The sequence below is a fragment of the Otolemur garnettii genome, unplaced genomic scaffold (genome assembly GCF_000181295.1).
Source record: "Otolemur garnettii isolate 467f Iridium unplaced genomic scaffold, OtoGar3 scaffold00070, whole genome shotgun sequence".
In the NCBI taxonomy this organism is placed as follows: Eukaryota; Metazoa; Chordata; class Mammalia; order Primates; family Galagidae; genus Otolemur; species Otolemur garnettii.
Window position 1 is genome coordinate 798,415 of NW_003852465.1, and position 7,122 is coordinate 805,536.

Consider the following 7,122-nt stretch of genomic DNA (forward strand, 5'->3'; position numbering starts at 1 on the left):
AATGCACAGTGGTGCAAACACTGTGCTCATGTCCATCTGGATAGGACATATAGTAGGAAATTCAGGGAGAAAAGGTGGCATCTGCTCAACTCCCTGGTTACAGAGGGATCTAGACCTAGTTTTTGACAGCTATAAGTCAGCTATAAGTTTCCTCATTTCACCAAATCCATCACCAGTCATTTCTATTTAGGTTTCTTCTCCCAGTTGGTCTGATCAGCTATCCTGGGCTCTAATCACCAAATCCTCAACTCAAGTTTCAATGTTTTCTTAACCACTGTTTTACAAGATATACATTTTACAAATCATCTCTACCCAGACACACACACAAAACATATTGTTGACAACAATAACAAAAAAATCACTCTTATTAATAAAGATGTTGTCTGATACCTCCTACACGGTTATATAATATCCAATTTATTTTTAAAAACTAAATTGAGGCTTCAGGTTTCCAGTCCAGCATGTAAGAGTTGAAAGTCATCATGCCATCGTAACAAGTAAAAAGCTGAGCAAACTGAAACATGAACAATTCTTTTTAGATATGTAGAGAAGCGAGGTCTCAGGGCAAATGGAGGACCCCAAGTTGGGGAAACAATAGGAAGAGACAGCAAATCACAACTTAACTAGAGCAGAAACTCACAAGCAGAAACTCTAGGGCACCCCCTGAAAAAAACAATAAAGTATAAATGATATGCTAAGAAAGGAGAGAAAATGTAATCTTATGAAATGCTCAAATAAAACCAAAAGAAGCAGAAAAAGAGTGAAACACAAAAATAGGAACAAAGACCAAGGGCAACAAAGAAAATGCTGATGGAATTTCTTTCTGCAGCAGGTCCTTGGTCTCAGGGATTTGAAGAATGATCCCACAGACCACAGATCAGCAGTAATATAGGATATGTTAGATAGAACAGAAAATAGAAGGAACAAAAAGCACCAGAGCTTCTGGCAGAGGGAAAGACCCAACGGGAAGTCTCAGCTGGGTCTTTTGTCTAGGGGTAAAAGGTCTTGAGAATTACATTTGGCCAGGACTTGGTAGAGGGAAGACACCTGTTCAATGTTAATGAGTGTATCAACAAATGAATGAATATTTCTTAGGCTGGGGCAAAATGGCAGGGTGTCCCCTTCAGAAGAGGCCCAGCCCAGCTGACATAATATTGTCCAGGCCTAGAAAGTGAGGGGATCCTTGTCCACCCCTGAGTGGAGAAATCCTGTATCAAAAATGATAACAAACATAGGGTTTGCTATTAATGATAGCTGCATCAATAATCACATTAAACATCAATTAAACATCAGTGATCAAAAGACAAGACCCAACTACATGTCGATACAAGTAACCCACATTAAATACAAAAAACAGGGCCAGGGCGCAGTGGCTCATTGCTGTAATCCTAGCACTTTGGGAGGCCAAGGCAGGTGAATTGTCTGAGCTTACAAGTTTGAGACCAGCCTGAGACAGAGTGAGATGTTGTCTCTAAAAATAGCCAGGCATTGTGGTCAGGCATCCGTAGTACCAGCTGTTCTGGAGGCTGATGCAAGAGCCCAAAAGGCTGAGGCTGCTGTGAGCTGTGATGTCATAGCACTCTACCAAGGGCAACAAAGTAGAATTCTGTCTCAAAAAAAAAAAAAAAATTATGAGTGATAAAGAGATGCTTAAAGGAGAGGAGTCATTACTGCAAGAAGACATAGCAGTCGTAATTTACATATGTCTAACAACAGAGTGTCAAAATAACTAGAGGTAAAACTGGTAGAACTTCAAGGAGAAACACGAATCCACTACTGTTACTGGAGACTTTTTTTTTTTGAGACAGAGCCTCAAGCTGTCCCCTAGGTAGAGTGCTGTGGCATCACAGCTCACAGCAACCTCCAACTCCTGGGCTCAAGTGTGTCTCCTGCCTCCACCTCCCAAGTAGCTGGGACCACAGGCATCTGCCACAATGCCCAGCTAATTTTTTTAGTTGCAGCCATCATTGTTGTTTGGCGGGCCCAGGCTGGATTTGAACCCACCACCTTAAGTGTATGTGGCTGACACCTTAGCCACTTGAGCCACAGGCACCAAGCCTCTTACTGGAGACTTTAACACCCTTCTATGAAAAGTGAACAGATCCAGCACGAAGAGAATCAGAACAGATATTGTTGAACTCAACAACACAATCAATCAACTGCATATAACTGACATCTATGAACTACTTTAGTCAACAACATTCTCCAAGATAGAATGTTCTTGGCCATAAACACACCTTATCCTACTTAAAAGAATAGGAATCATACAATGTCTACCCTTAGACCACAGTGGAATTAAACCAGAAATCAGTAACAGAAAGCTGGAATATTTGGAGATTAAACAACCCACTTCTAAATAACAAAACGGGCTGCTATGATTACCCAGTTCCTCACTCTCGTGCTTTGATCCACAAGTCTGAAGGAAATCGAACCTGTTTTGCCACACCCCAAGCTGAGGTGCCTCCCCCTTGCTGCTCCAGAAGGTCATGACCTTTGTAGGGTTAGGCAGTTAGAGGAGACTGACCAAGGGTGTGGTCAGGCCATTTCAGACTGGTTTGGGTCCGGCTTACCTGAACTATTATGAGAATGGGGCTATTCAAGTCCTCCCAGTTGGGCTGCCTTGAGATAGAAGCTGATGAAGGTTCCAGGGATTTTCTGATATGGTCAGACAGATGGGGTCATGCTGACCTAGGCTGTTCTAGAAACAGAGTTGATTGAGGCCCTGGGAGATTTCTAAGAAGCAGCTGGTACCCCCTCACCCCGCCCCCAAAGTTGTGTTTAAAACCCAAAACTGCTCTTTCAATGGAGCCTGAAATCACTAGGGTGGGACCCAGCTTGCTTTAGTTAATAAACCTTCCTTTTCTTGCTAAAAGTTTACTTGCTCTTTTCAATTATTTGGTCAACTACCTGGGGTGACCACCGCAGGCTCTTGACGGTAGCACTTGCTGTGTTTTGACAACAGCCCTGTCTGCAACTAAAAGTTGTGTCCTTGAGATCTACTAAGGTATGTCCTGGTCTGAAAAGCACTACGTTTTGTGGGAGAGTGAGAATTACCACAGTTTCTGCCATTCACAAGATTCATGGATGGTTTCTTTCCTGGATACACAAGCACTTGCTCTACTTTGAGTTTCTTCAACCATGAACGTGAGGGAGCTTGGGGAACCTGGTGATGCACGAGGCTTGTGGGGCCACACCTGCCTGGAGGCCTGCGCTGTCCTCTCCCTGGGTGGCCGCAGCTCGGAGTGTGTCCAGAGTGAGATGCAGGGCCATGCTGGGGACAGGGACCAGGACGAGGACAGAGACAGGGCACCTCGTGCTCCAGGCAGACACCTGGGTCTCCTCGGGTGCCGCCATGCCGCCCACAGTCAACAGACACACTACAGCCGTAGTTTTCTTTTTAAAGAGTAATGTGCGTTTCTGGGGTTTTCCCCTCTTATGCATTTATTTATTTTTATTATTATTTTTGTTGGTTTGTTGAGACAGAGTCTCACTTTGTCACCCTGGGTAGAGTGAGGTGGTGTCACAGCTCACAGCAACCTCCAACTCTTGGGCTCAAGTGATCCTCCTTCCTCAGCCTCCCAAGTAGCTGGGACCACAGGCACCTGCCACGACACCGGGCTGGTTTTCCTATTTTTAGTAGAGTTGGGGTCTTGCTCTTGCTCAGGCTGGTCTCAAACTTCTGAGCTGAAGCCATCGATCCACCTTGGCCTCCCAGAGCTGTTTTTTTTTTTTTTTCCTTATTAAGAGGGCAGCATGTTTGCTATAGCTGAATTTTGACATAGGATTTGCTTCATGAAAAGCAAGCAGAGGGCTTAAGAAAAACAGATTCAGTATCTAATGGCTCGTTGCTCACTGTCACAGTACAGCGTTTTATAAACTGTTAAATGAAACTGCAATGCAATCTGAAGTTTATTTTGAGAGCGTTTGCTGTATAACTAGACTTGAAATGTTTAGACGAGCAGTAGTCATGACTTTGGGCAGACAGTGAAAGGAAATGCAACTTGCTCAGCGATTCATGATGTGATTGTCTCTTAGTTTGGGCAAACCCTGCAGTATTTAATACGTACTAGTGGAATATTTATTATTGAAACTTGAAAAGATGTAATTTCTGTGCAGTTTTTTAGTTATGCGTGAGAAGTTTGTTTTTTTAAGTTTTTTACATTGCAGTATACTTGCTTTGCTTGTTGATGTTCCCTTATTTAATACATTCTGTTAAGGAGAGAAATTACTTGCTTTTTCCCCCCAGGAAATGTGTCCTGCACAGACATATTTTTTGCAGGGGAGAGAGGATGATGGTGACGGTAAATGAAGTTGCTTTTACAGCACCAAAGACTTAATCATCCATTTCCCGCGTTTGGCATAGGCCTGGAGTATATTGCAGGTGGTATTTAAGGGAAAGTATTAAACGGAAACTGTGTTTAGCTTACAGGCAAGTAATTGTATCATTTATCTTGAATATATCACAAATAAGCTGCTAAATAATGATTGACACTTCAGATAACTGTGAAATTAGGTGATTAAGTGGATGTTACTTAGCCTTCTAATTTCTGTATAAGTGTAATTACGTGAAATGGAAGTTGGGGTTTTGATTTTTTTTCCCTCCTTTTCTATTTGGAGTGTAAATGACAGAAAATAATTGCATGTGTTATTTTGGGGTGTGTTATTTGTATCCACATTTTACCTCCATTACTCATAAAATCTTCAATGTATCAATGCAACTTACTTTTTATTGAACAATATGCTCATTTTATTCTCTAGATAAACTGGGGTTTCTCTGTTTTTTTTATAATTTAAGATTAATATGAGGGTACAGATAATTAGGATACATTGTTTGCGGTTGTTAGGTAGAGTCCAAGTTGTAGTTGTGTCCCTCACCCAATGTAACTTAATTTTTTATGTTCATAATGGCAATGTAGACACTTGAGAAAGCTGTGTTTTGCGGATTTGACTTTTTTCCCATAAAAATCTGGAATGCAGTCTTACAGCATTTACTGGAATAGACAGTACAAAGCATTGAAGTGTAAATCTCTCCAGATGTTTTGGATTCAGGGTGTTTTTTTACAAGTGAATGTTATGTGACTAGTACAGCTCTAGTATAGCAGTGACAATGAACTATCCATGGTTAAGCTTTTCTTTACTCCATTAACACAAGCAGTGTTTTATTTAATAATCACCAATGTAATAAAAGTGACTGAAATTGATTTTAAAAATTACATCATTAAATTGTAGAATAAAAACCAGCAGTACATTTTTAGTCACACTGAAAATGAAGGTGAAGGATTTAACTTTCTCTACAAGTTTTGGTGTTTTTAGTACTCAATTCTAAGCATTTTATGTAAATAGATGTGCATATATTTAAAATACAAATTAAAAAGGAGTAGGTTGGGGCGGCCCCTGTGGCTCAAAGGAGTAGGGCGCCAGCCCCATATGCTGGAGGTGGAGGGTTCAAACCCAGCCCCGGCCAAAAACTCCAAAAAAAAAAAAAAAAAAAATTAGATTAAGATTTTTTTTTTTTTTGAGGCAGTGTTACTCTGTCACCCTGAGTAGAGTGCCGTGACATCATCATAGTTCATAGCAACCCCAGTCTCTTGGACGCAGCTTCCAAGTACTTGGGACTATAGGCGCCCGCCACGACACCCGGCTAGTTTTTCTATTTTTAGTAGAGATGGGGTTTTGCACTTGCTCAGGCCGGTCTTCAAATGGTGAGCTCAAGCAATCAACCTGTTTCAGCCTCCCAGAGTGCTAGAATTATACGTGAGCCACCATGCCCAGCCTCGACTAAGATTAATTTAAAACATTATTTACAGATGACAAATTTATGGAGTCACTATTTAAGTAAGTTTGTGGCCCTCCACAGCCTTGTATTTTTATTTATGCTGTCAACAGATTACTAGTATTTGCTCACTTCTTGGAAAAGAATCAGTGGTAGCAAAGGATACGCTGGAAACACCGAGTATAAAGGATTGATTGTATCATAACAGGTACAAAACTGGAGCAATTTTCTCTTCTCTTTTGGCCCTACATGCATCCAAACCAACAGCTGGTCTGTGAGACCCTCTACCTCCCTTGTTCCCACAACCCAACAGTCCTTTAAAGAGTCCTTTCCTCCTCCCATCCACATTCCTCTCCATTTTCAAAGTTGCTGCCCTACTTCCTTATCTTAAAACTTCCCACCTAGATTATTCCAACAATTTTCTATGACTTTTCCCACGTACAATATCTATCCTCCCTTTCAACTCATCAGCACCAAAGTGATTTGCCACACCATACATAGAAGCCTTTCTTGTCTTCACTGTGATGAATCAAAGTTCAAATTCCTTAACTCAACTACAGGTTTGGTATTATCTCACACACCCCTTTTTGTGTAACTGGCTTCTGTTTCCTGTGGCTGTAATAGGCCAAGTCAGATGCCACCCTGGCCATAAGGTGAGGCAGGGACATGGACAGCTGGCATCTAGAGTGAGAGATAGAATTCATTAAGGCGGAAATACCTCTAACATAGAATGTTGTTCAAAGGTGCTAAGAAATCTGAAAAGATGGCAAATAGCTACTAGATCCAGACTTGGGGTCCTTTATCTGATTCTACTTGGGTTTCATTTTATTTTTTACCATCTGGTATGAGAGCAGAAGGGAAGCAAACACAGCCATCACACACAACCCAGGGGCACACATGTGGGCCTCTTACTATCGTGGTGGAAAGGACAGGAGGCTGGGCCTTAACAGTGCCCTTCCCTATGACTGCCACTGACATCCACTCAGGCCCCAGAGGGAGCATGAGAAAATCTGTAAGCCAGCTTATTGGAATTTCTATTATGTATAGAAAAATGAGTTATCAGTCCTAGTGAACCTCTTAATATAGGATTTTTAAGTTCTTCAATTTAAGTAACTAGGTTCCTATTATTTCATTTATCTTTAAAGAGGTGTCTATTATAGAAAATATTATACTTAAAATTTCAAATTTTTAATTAAAAATGACATGAGGTCAGAGTTTCCTAAGCGACCAGTATTTTTAAGGGAAGAAAGTCATTATTTTTGAACTGAGTTTACAAATGGGAACTGTTTTAACCTCAGACAATGAGGATCAAAGAGCTGGCTACCAAGTCTGGCTCTCACTGGCCCCTG

The 7,122-nt window shown here is 41.3% G+C and overlaps 1 pseudogene; it reads right to left on the reverse strand.

Moving 5' to 3' along the window:
- LOC100954319 overlaps positions 1 to 3,354 on the reverse strand; it is a 10,556-nt pseudogene extending 7,202 nt beyond the window's left edge.
- Positions 3,355 to 7,122: the final 3,768 nt, after the last annotated feature.